Here is a 12554-nt window from a genome sequence, read left to right as displayed (position 1 = left end):
TGGGATATGTGTGAAAACTTTTGAAAAGCCCAGAGATAAGATATGTATCCACTTTTCCTGAATATCTAGGATATAAAGCCTTTATCTAATTTTTCTGGACGTTTTAGAATCCCTAAGAAAGAAAAGCGGCCATTTAAATATAACAGTCCATGTGCTGGTTATTCGGAACAAATATGTTTGCTAATAATAATTAGGTAACAATAGTTGATAGTATATTTTATTGATATAGGCTGAGTTTATCATGGATGTAAAAATTGACTTGTAAGCCTACAAATGAGTCTAACTAAATTACAAATATTTATCGGATGATGAAACCAAAACCCTACTCTGGTCATACGAGTCTAAAGCCAGCAGCAGAGGTAAGGACATTAGAACAGTCCTGATCGATGCAGTCCTGGCCTAAGAACAGAAAACCCAACCTTAACAACCTAAAACAAGTCCAGCTAACCGCCAGTACTCAAGAGATGAACTCTAGTAGCTCAGGGAAACCACTGCTGTGCCTACTGCTCAACTGTCAGTCCGCAGCAAAACATGCCTCAGACATCGTTGACCTCATCATTAGCCAGGAAGCTGACATGACAATCTTAACAGAAACATGGCTTACGGAATCTTCTTCCCCATTCATGGATCTACTGGTGCCCCCTCATTATAACATTGTGAGATTAGACAGACTAAAAAAGACAGGAGGCAGTATAGCATGCATATACCGATCTGATATCGAGGCCAGCCAAATATAATCCAATCCTCTTGAACCCTGTGAATACCTCGGTCTCGGTAAAAGAACTGCAGATAATCAAAGGTGCAACTTGCATGCGCTCTACCACCCACCAGGCAATAATGCCATTTTCACAGACCAGTTAATGGAGATCATCACGGCTAACTCTAATAGTCACACTAATAACATATTCCTAGGCGACTTTAATTTACACTGGGACGACAATAATGACAAACAGGTCAACGCACTTAAAGACTTTTTAACAGATCTAAACCTTACTCAAGCCTGCACACAGCCAACACACTCGAAAGGGGCAACCATAGACTGGGTAATCTCAAGAGTCAAGGATATTACAATCCACTCAATTGTTCCTTGTGATTGGTCGGATCACCATGCCATAACCTTCCTAATACCCATCATAAAAAAGAACAAGACCATGCAACCTGTCAAACTTAAAAAGTGGACACGGGACACCAAAGAACCTAGTATTGAGCTACTAGTAGCAAGATGTGAGAAGGATCTAAATCCACCTAACAACTTGCTGAACGTTAACAAACTCACTTATCACTACCCTACGGCAATGACGAATATAGGCAACTCCACCATGCCACTAAAACTGAAAAGAGTCTCAGAGAAAGATAAAAATCCATGGTTTAGTGGGACACTGAATGACGACAGGCAGAAGCTGAGAGTTGCAGAAAGAAAATGGAGACAGCACCCATCATCCGCCAGCTAAAAACTCTCAGAAAAATCAGAAACAAGTACAACAAAAGTGTACTCAATTCCAAAAAGTAATTTTTTAGATCAGAACTGGATAACGCCAAAAACAGACCACGGAAACTCTTCGAGATGTTAAAGCACCAATCCAATAAGATGTCCAAATCTGCCCAAGAAGCAACTAAGATTCAACTGAGCTACCCCACCTTACACTCACTGCAACTTCTGTTGACATTACCTGACAATGCACACATCATATCCAAACTGTACAGACAGGCGCAGTCAGAGATTGGGACTGACACAGTTAGAGCAAGAGACAAATGGTCCACACTGCTGGATAACCCCCTCACGGAGGAAGACTGGACGACTAGCTGCACACTGATCACACTTCTCACTCCGAATGGAAACCTGCGTCTTATTCATTATAAATATCTCCATCAAGTATATCATACTCCCCTGAAATTATTTAAAATTAAACTACGAGATGATGCACGGTGCAGGAGATGTGGAGCGGACCAGGCAGACTTTGCACACCTAGCATGGTGCTATGAGAAAGTGCAGAAGTACTGGATAGCAGTCACAAATCATCTAGCGAGGATGATGTCCTGTGCCGTCCTCTGCACAGCTAGAGTATGCTTGCTTGGCCTTGATATGCCGGTGCGAGCAAAGGGTAAGAAACTTGTAGCCATTCTACTGTTACTTGCGAAACGCAGAATCTCCATACACTGGGATAGTAGGCGAGCCCCGGCGCTCAAGAACTGGATAGAAGACCCTGTTTACTGCAGGGATAACTTTTTAATATACGCTGAGGAACTGCCTGCTGTCTCTAAACCATCGAATATCTGGGAACCGCTATCTGAGTACTTGCGTGAAAATCCAGATCTGACAAAAACGGCTTCTATTACCATGTACTGAATATATATATTAATATCTGATATTGTTAAATGTTGCGATCTGCCTATACTGTATGTGTCTTAGACGCACCTGTAATGCTGTGCTAATTTCGTGCTTTGCTTTTTAGATCCACCTTTGTAATTTTAAGATTTGCATACTAAATGCATGTGACTGATGTACAATCTGTTCTTTTTTTCACTGTATGGAATAAAACTGATAAATAAAAATATTTTTAAAAAAAGATTCAACTGAGCTATGAGGAATTTTCAACATTCTTTACAGACAAGGCCAACACGCTAGAGAGTCCAGGATGGCAGCCGACAACCTCTCTAGCCAACTACCACAACAAAACGATGCTACCACGAGAATGATCATGATAGGTCAAAAAATAAAGCACAATGATCAACCTTCGAGTTATATGACCAGAATACCATTGCCAAAACTCTCTCGGCTATCAAACCAAATACCCACTACAATGACCCACTCCCCTCTACATGCCTAAAAAGAATCAACCATATCGTCGTCCCGACTAAACTAATCAATGCCTCACTATCTCAAGGGGTCCTACAAGAGTGCCTGAAAACAGGTCAAGTCCTCCCCATCATCAAAAAACCTACAGCGGACCAGGCAGACCCAAATAACTTTCGGCCACTAACCAATATTCCATTACTTGCCAAACTAATTTAAAAATGTGTGCAAAATCAACTGAGCAACCACATCACTAATTTCAATCTGCTGGACGACTGCCAAACGGGATTCAGACCAGGCCACAGTACGGAAACAGCAATCTTACATATAGTGGCTGATGTGCTACAGGCTCAAAATCACAATCAAACATGCCATTCTAGTCCTTCTTGAACGGTCGTCTGCATTTGACACGGTAAATCATGAAAAATGCTGGCCCGGTTTCGAGACAGGATGGGACTATCTGGAAATGTTCTGAAAGAGTTTGAATCCTTCCATCAGAACAGAACACAAAGATTCCTGGTCAACCAGACGCTATCCCCATCGTGCCCGAATTCGATTGGAGTCCCTCAAGTAGCAACACTATCTCCATCACTATTCAACCTGTATGTCAAACCCCTTACAGAAATTCTCCGAAACTCAAACATATCCTATCACATGTACGCAGATGACACTCAGATCTACATCAAGATCGCGTCACAGAAAGACATCAAGACAATGAATGAGACCTTAAAAGTGTTATTACAATGGTTACAAGCAATCATCTGAGATTAAATGCACAAAAAACAGAATTCCTATTAATATCACTGTCGAAGAACACCACTAATGTGAAGGAATGGACCAAACTAATCACAGAGCTAAACTGCACGCTAAACTGCACCTCTACCCTTGTTGACTCGACGAAATCACTGAGAATCACGCTTGATAAGAACCTAGACATGAAAGCCCACATCAATTCAATGGCAAAAAGTGCACGGTTTCACCTGAACTATATTAGGAAAGTGAAACCACTCATTACTACGGTGGACCGCAAATTGGCAGTCCAGTCCTTAGTTATTTCAAGGATTGAATAAGGATGTACAACACTAACAGGTCTATCAAAAATTTCAACAGCACCACTAAAATCCTGTCTCAATGCGACCGCAAGACTCATCACAGGGTCTAGAAAATACGATATCTCCCCAAACCTGAAAGCATTAAACTGGCTACCATACGAAGCCAGAATTCAACTTAAGCTGGCATGTATTAACCACAAAGCGCTCCACTGCAAAACACCAAGGTACTTAGTCCAGAAAATTGAGCTATCAGGGGGAAGCAGACCAGCCAGGAGTGCCAGAGAGCTGCTGTTGAAACCACCCATCTTTCGGAAGAAGAAAAGCTATGACAGCATTCTCCGGAGCGGCCCCCATAATCTGGAATTCACTCCCTCCAAACATTAGAAAAATTCCAAACACGGCAACATTCAAGAGGGAAGTGAAGATCTTCCTAATGAGCAAGTTCCTTCCTTAGGCAAGACTGCTCATCATCGGCATCGTGATCAATAGCCAGACGTCGCATAGTCCAGTCAGTTATGGATACATCCTGCACAAAATAACGACAAAGACACAAAATCTAACCAAAGACTGTTGCCAGCTAGAGCTGATGTAGGTGTTACCTCTACAAACCAACAACGAATGTATCGATAAAATCACCAGTTAAGCTGCGAATACTTCTTTAACTGTACAGTACTACTCTGGAGTTTTGATGGAAAACATACAGAAAGTACACATCGGAACCATTTGTATAGTAATATTGTTACACATTTGTACACTAAACAGATGCTAAAATGTTTATTGTTGAAACTATTAAGAAAGACATGTAACGGAATCTTATATATATTAATGCTGCTATACCCGCTGTACTCTAGACTGTACCTCATGGAACTGTGAAGTGCTCTGATACCCTTGGGTCACGTTAGCGCTATATAAAACTCTATAGATAAATAAATAAATAAATAAATAAATAAATAAAACTTAGAGCATTTAATATAGAGGTTTTTTTAGAAACATGCCACTAATCCAATATGGCATTCTACTTGGAAAGGGTCCCAGACCTGCAATGGAATGGATTTGGGGCAGCATGTGGTTTACAGAGAAGCCTTGCAATAACTGGGCAATGCAATCTTGGAACCTAGAATAGGAAGGCACTTTGATGGTTAGTGGGTGGTTAACTATCAAGTACCATTCTGGCTTGAATTTGGGTTTGGAAATTGGCAAAAAGGAAAACAGGAAAAAAAGGCCATTATGGAACCCTGACAAGACCAGGAAAAAAGTACAGTTAATGGGCAGGTGGCTACCTTTTTGGTATGACCCTCTATGTAACCCGAAACTGGAAATCTATAACAGGATCTAGCAGAAAAAGTGAGTGTAGGTGCTTCCAATCAGCTATACAAGTGGAAAGGAGCCATGTATTACTCCTATATGCCTCACTCTGCTTTTTAGAAGATCAAGTGGATTATTGTGAAAGGCAGTTTTTATTTGAGGTAAACGTAATCATATAAGCAACGAGAGGGGAATTATCAGAATTATACAAGCGGAAGAAATGTACTTGTTTGCATATGCTTTACTGCTAAGCTAAAGCAGCAATAAGTTGTAAGTTGGTCTGTTTAAGATAAATGAAGCATGCTGACCATGTTGGTGTTTTAAGGAAAACATCTACCGGCACCTAATATTAAAATGATATTCATGTTGATGCCTGATGAAAGTTCACAAAGATGTTTTCGAAGTAAGTCCCTGCCTAAATGAAAGGGCCATTAGGATTGGGGAACACCTTTAGGCTTTAACCCCTTCGACGCTCATGACGAGCTGGGCTCGTCATGAGGTAGCCTCCTGCTACGCTGATGACGACCCCAGCTCGTCACGTAACATGCGAATGAGTAAATCTCAGCGTACGGGCGGAATTCCGCCCGCACGCATGCGGTTAATAATATAATAAAAAGATATTTTGGGTTTTCATAGATCGAGTTCAAATAGTCCTCCGATAAACAGATGGGATTTAAGGTCCACAATGCCACATAAAAGACATTATCATTTATTCAAGGCTAAGATCATTTTTAAAGTTATGTATCTAACCTCTGAAGCTCCACCCCCATCACCACTGCTTTGTCCTTTCTGGATTGTTAGGGCAGTTTGTGCCTAATCCTTCATAACTTTTTACCAGGAAAAAGTATCTATACCAAATGTATGTGCTTTTTTCCCCACATGTTGTGGATTCTAGAAGGTACCCAATGTTTGTTGACTCCCCAGGAGAGAACCAAGAAAATAGCTACAATGGAGTATTTTTTTTTGTTTTTAAAGAGAGACGGGGGGGAAAAATATTGTCCAAGAAAGTGTATACATTTTTTGTCCTAAAAATGGTATTAATAAAAGGTTTGCCCTGCTAAGATCACTATATTTATCACTTTCAAAAACAGGCAGAAAAGAAAATCTAGTTTTATGCAATTTTCTAGCTTTCAGTTTATGGTGGAAAGAGATGTGAAATTCACATGTGAAACTGGAAAGCTAACCATTTCTGAAAAAGTCGAGAAAATTTGGAATTCAGCAAGGGGTTACTCTAGATCAGATATATTGTATTTACTGGTTGTCCAAAAACACATGATACACCGAGTCAACAACTAAGCGGGTAAAAAAGGCTCGTATTGGAGGCCGCTCCTTCAGCCTGTTGGCGCCACAGCTTTGGAATACTCTGCCGTTGGCGTTGCGAGGCGCCACTAGTTTGTTTACTTTCAGGAAGGACCTTAAAACCTGGCTTTTTTGCCCTTTAGCCTATCTGCCCTGTTTTCTCTGCTTTTTTCTCTGTTTTTATATTACTGTGTTGTGTTCACTCTGCCTTAGGTTCTCAATAAAAGCGCCGGGACACTCTTTTTGAGTAGCCGCGCGCTATATAAAACAACGTATAACATAACATAAGCACCAGCTAATAAAGCATTGTGTATCAACAATGCATTACTTTATATGGTTAAAGTTCTCAATGGTAGGTGGCACTGCCCAGGGTGCATTAATAGGTTTAAAAAAGTATTCACAATAAATCTGCATTACTGGTAGCTTCCAAGAGCTAGTGTGTATTCCTGTATTATTTTTGATGCGGTGTCTTAGAGTTAGTGCAAATATGAGGTAGGGCAAGATGCCAGGTCAGAGAAACAGATTGATGTATCTTGATGGATCACAACAGAGCTACAGCATGCTGGATTATAGTGCTCTCTATGTTTTAGCTTAGTAAGACTGTAAAGGTTTAGAAGAGACACTTAAAGAAAACCTATTCACAAATGCATCTTATGTGTTTGTATCTTAGGTGCATCTTACTTGTCTTGAGCGATTTCTACACAATTAAGATGTCAGATATAAGCCACCTGCTTGTGTTTTTTACATGCCTCTAACTTATGTGCTTTGCAGTTAAAGCAGATTTGTGACGCAAATCTATTTGAGCTGACACTACATGATCTTCTGGTTTTGTTAGATATAAAAAAAGAATAACATTGTCGCTAATATAAACGCCTTTATGAAAATTCAAACTGCGCGGTTGGAGCCATTTTGTCAAGCTAGCGGTAAGAGTCTGTTCTCAGTTGTGGTCTGCAAGGGCAAAGGTCGATTGAGGCTCAAGCAACATGACTGCTTCAAAAATGTGTCACATTCACTAAGAGGGGCTTTGGTAATGAGTATGCTCTGACAGTCTAGCCGGGTTGGCACACAGTATATTCTCCTGCTGTGAGGTGAAGTCACAGCATGGCTCAAGAGGTAACAAGTATTTAGTTGAAGGTGCGCGTTCAACACTCAAGTAACCGACATGTCTCATTGAGAGTCTCCATACTCTTAAAGAGTATCTGATGGTCCACCTCTGTATTGTTTTCAAGGAGGAAAGCTTTCTTTACCTTGTAAACCTGCTCAGCAGCCATGTTGATCAGATGCTGGTCATACTGCTACAGCCATGTTTCTATGTTGGCTAGAAATGAATCATAATTAGGGCTCCCGGTTTTCCGTTTAAACGGATTAATACATATAAATACAGACGGAAAACTTTTATTCATTTGTTTGTATTTATAAATAGAAACGGAAAAATACTTATCAACTGGCTTTATGGTGTCTATGTGCGCCTCTGTAAAATGATTGTCTGAAGCACACAGGGGCCAAGGAAAGAAATTTGAAACTGCGACTGGGATGTCCTGCAGATTATTCTCCCCTCTAAATCACCCCGCCCTCCCGAGTCTGGGTTAAGCACTCTGCTGCCAAGGGAGTCTGATTAGTTAATGAGCGAGCCTCTGTACCTCCCAGACAGCAGCAGATCGAGAGCGCCTATCTGCCTTTAACAATAAATCACATGCTATTGACCATGCCACAGGGTTAATTGACCCCTCAACGCCCCCAGACATCTTGTCAACACCATGACTTTGGTCATCTGTTGTATCACTATCATCTTGTAGTAACTGCATGTCCGGAGGCACAGTTTAAGGAGCAAAGAAATGGGCAAGCAGCAGGACTTTAATGTTCTTTTTGTCTTAGCATTACGCATCTTAAAGTGAGTGTGAACATCTGCACATCTGATGTACAGCAGCGCCTGGTTCACAGCTACAGCCTAGAGCCAAACACAACACCGAGGTGAATTACAGGGTGGCAAAGGCAAGCATGCATTTCAGGCTGATTGGCATACCGGTGGAGCGAGGTGCAGCGCTCTGCCCAAGACGCCGGAATTCCAACGATGCAATGATCACCTGTTAATGCGAGCCCAGGCCGTAGTTGTTTCTTTTCAAATAAATGGACAATCTTAAGTCACAGTACTTTGCAGACCTTGGTAGTCTGACTTGCTGCTAACTGTAGCGTTTTAGTACACATGTGTAACCACAAGAATACTGAAGGGGTGTGGGGGCACAAGCACACGAGGGTGACTTGTTGAGTAGCACTCAGCATGTAAAAGCTGCATAGATGTCTAAATGTTGCTGTTCCACATTTCTGTAGCCCGATCTCTAATTGTATTGAGAAAGCTGGAGCCCCTTACAAGTGCATTAATCTTGGTGTCCTAAAGTGTCAACATGTAGAATCTGTATTTACATTTATTTTATTAATTATGTGGCAATGGGTGTATACATCAACCATAAAGGTGGTGCGTGGAGGAAATGGTAGTAGTTGATTTCGAGGGACTTGAATGTTGTGGTCAATTAGCGTTAGTGAGGAGTACAGATAGTGAACCACCTGACTTGCCTGGTAATCACTGCTGTGGGAAAAACAGGAAGAAATCAGGAATCTAAGAGCCCTGTTTATGTTCCTTGATTATCACTCAGCTTTATTTTCTTAGCCTCACAGCAGGAATTGAGTGAATTATGTGGGGCTAAGAGTGGATGTAACCCTGCGATGGCAAAAGGATTGCGATGTCACCTTCACTACCCATAGCACTGGGGTGAATTAACAACCATGGATGTGAACATATAGGCTCAAGTCTCGGGTTTGGCTCACGATCCTATGATTCTGGCCAATTCCCTTAATTTCCCAGTGTCTGTAAAAATCAAAATGACCTCGTGTAATCATACTGTTGCTCATGTTAAGCACTTCAGTACCTTTGGTGCAAAGTCACACTACAAAAAAACGGCAAAAAGAGTGCATTGTCTATTTAAATAAATGTGAAAAAATACTAGCTGCAGCGTCTTCTTTTGCGTGCCACAAAAATAAATGCAGATAAAAACAGATAAAATGGTAAAAAAATATGGATAAATACAGACGGAAATGTGAAAAAAATAAATACCATAAAACCGGGAGCCCTAATCATAATCATACCCTAGATGTCTTGTGAACTAACTGCCACAATGAATTCTTCACGTGAGTCACCTGTGAATCATTCTCTTGCTACTTCAAGCCAAACTGTTTAAAGGGTCTTGTGAGGAAACAAAGACACGAAACTAAGCGAATCCCAAAACCGCCTATATAACATGGCATTTAAGTATGAGATAAACATATGTAAGTAGACCAAATCGGGCCGGATATAGTATAGGAAAGAGCCCAGGAACTCAGAATTCTACAAGAAAAGGTGTCATATGAGGAAAGGGCATTAGTACAAAAAAAGGTGAGTGATAAAATTGGCAAAATAGTGCGATAATTTTGACGGCTATGCTTTCCCACCTTTTACTGGAGCGCTACTTTTGATATAGGAAAGAAACCAATAAATCAGAAGATCTAAAAAAAAAAAGCCAAAAAATACAACAGGGGCAGAAAATCAGAAAAAAGAACTGAGCAGGACTTCAAATTTGTTGTGGAGGGTTGAATGTTGCAAGGGGAACAAGAATGTCAAACACAACAAAGTAGATTACTTAATAGTAAAAGAGATCAAAATATGAGAAATGTTTGTATTATTAGTAACCACTGATAATTATCCTCGGAGGTATACCACCAAACAAGGGCCAAACAAATGCAATTCAGTCGTGGCACTGTAGGCTACATCCCCTCTGAGCGTTAACAAAAGCCATCATGGATGGGGGTAAGGGTGATTTGAATGTCTGCTTCCTGTTGGTAATGTGATAGCAGAGCTAAAAAATTATGGAGCGGAATACACCCAGAGTAGATCCATCAATTGTGTGCCCAAACTAATATTGAGACTGTTGTGACAGCTCGAAAAAGAACCACGTTTACTGTCATGAATGAAAATCATTGACATACTTGAATTGTGTCTTTTTTTTAAAATGCACATGACAAGGAAGGCTAACTGGACACAAATGTTACTAATATCTCATCGACTCAGCCACGGCGATGAGGCAAAAAGACTTATGGAAGAGTTTGACATAAAGAGGCCCGATTGTGTGCTGATTTCTGGAGCAACCGGGAATGGGATGATAAAACTATATCATATTCTGAAAGCAAGGGCTTTCAGCAAGCTCCATCATTCCCAACCTCTGGTCTTTTTCCCGGTGTACCTGCGTCGCAATACAATGTAAGGTCACTATCTGCGCCTGTGCAAAACGAAGAAACCTTCTGCCTTGAGGAACACCCAAGGCTTTCGTGAAAGGCCTGATTTTCCCATTTAATCGTGTTCGGGTGACGTTATTAGCTGCTCGATATATAGCTTATTTAAGAAAGCCATGTCACGTCCCCATTCAAACATGCATTAACTCAAAGTAAAGTGCCTCCATGGTAAATTACAACAGAGCCCTCCCATGGTCTTACTCAAGTCAGTTATATACGAGGGCAGCATTTGGGATGCTGATAGGAAGCCAGTGTCCAAAAAAAAAAAAAGATATGCCAATTTAAGGCTTGTACTCCTCGGTAAATTAAGAACAGGGTCATTGTAGAAGTTGCTTTATTGTGCTTTGTATAGTAAGAGAGGGCGAGTGAGAGAATGTCCGGCGGCAGATTGAACTTCAGAGCACAGAAATCCTTTACAAAGACGTGAGGCTGCCGGACAGAACAAGGCTTCATTCTACAAATGGCACCACGGGATTGATCAGGAGCTGGTTTATTAGGCGTTGGTGAAAAAGCATGTAGCTGTAGCCTACATAGCACTTCCACTAACAGTCAATGACCTTATTGCCTGGTAAGGACCCGGGGCCATCTGTGATGTGCGGCTCGTTTCCAGATTTTTTTTTGAGTTCTGGGATTTGTAGTCCCGTTGTAAAACGGAAAAAACGGGACTGTAGGTTCCAGAATTCAAAGAAAAAACCCGGACTGCAGCAGAACACCACACTTGGACCTGGGAAACTCGGTAGGTAGTGGTATATCACAGTAAAGGTAGGATTCAACTTGTAGGGTTCTCCAGAAGCTTTTGCAACTATGCATGCACGTTAGAACATCATATGGAGTGCCTCTAGTAGACACGAGGATATGTAAAAATCTGAGAGTGAGGGATAGAGAGCCATAAACTTGGAAAAAATATAGAATAGTACAGCTCATATACGTTCCCCCTTTAACATACCAGTAGGTGTACCGTTTGAAAAAATAATTGCAACATTGGAGTATATGTATGAAGACATAGGTAAAATGCTTGGTATGATTTTATAAAAATGGGCAACATATGGAAGGGAAAAGGGGGTCATCTGCCTTGGACGCTGCCTGCATTGATTGTAAAAAGACGTAGGAACCTTTCAACAGTGGCCCTCGCACCAACTACAATTTCTTCACAGGCAGAAAAAATGTTAGGCATACAAGAGCAGTACGAAGGCCAACTGTCCGCTACTTACACGGCCCTCCTGTGAATTCAGCCTAATGTTCGTCGTCCGTAGCTGAGCTTTTTAACGGATGGGCATTTGTTGTAATTCTAGCACTTCCGGGTTGCATAACAACCAATGCCATGGCCAAACATATTTTGAGAGTCGTCTGCGATTGGGCGGTACTGCAAATGTGTAAAGCCACCTAGGATTGGAGCTTGAGTGAATACCTGTCCACCTCCCTCGGCCTCTCCTAGCTCACAATGAAGAATTCCTACGCGGTGATTGGCTGTGGAGGCTGTCTTGCATTTGTCCCGTCCGCCCACTTACTCAGTCGGTACTAGAATGCAGCTTATCGTTCAAATCAGCTGAGCTGGACTTGTGCAGCGGTCTGTCTGAGACGGTCCTATCCTTTCTCGGGTAGGGTGGACTGGCTGAATTACCTTGCTTCCCGTTATGGTTAGGAAGAAAGAAAAGGACGGGAGGAGAAAGCGAGTAGCGGAGAATAGGACTCCAGGCAAGGAAACCGAGCAGTGGTTGGATCTGTCCTTCTGAAGAATGTTGGCAGCCGGATAGAACTTTTGCGACCACCTTCGGACTCCAAGG

At 41.5% G+C, this 12554-nt stretch overlaps 1 protein-coding gene across 2 annotated transcripts in view; it reads right to left on the bottom strand.

Annotated features, from left to right (window-relative positions):
• The window catches only part of MYNN (myoneurin), a 117651-nt gene extending 105563 nt beyond the window's left edge, over positions 1–12088 (bottom strand). The window contains exon 1 of one of the 2 annotated variants that reach the window (XM_078666013.1): positions 11982–12088. The gene's annotated coding sequence lies outside the window, so the exon portion shown is untranslated. The remainder of the gene's footprint in view (positions 1–11981) is intronic. The other variant, XM_078666014.1, reaches the window with a different exon arrangement.
• Positions 12089–12554: the final 466 nt, after the last annotated feature.

This window comes from Lissotriton helveticus, chromosome 11 (assembly GCF_964261635.1).
Source record: "Lissotriton helveticus chromosome 11, aLisHel1.1, whole genome shotgun sequence".
Taxonomy (NCBI): Eukaryota; Metazoa; Chordata; class Amphibia; order Caudata; family Salamandridae; genus Lissotriton; species Lissotriton helveticus.
The sequence above is the reverse complement of the archived record's forward strand: the minus strand, read 5'-3'. Positions and strand labels throughout refer to the sequence as shown.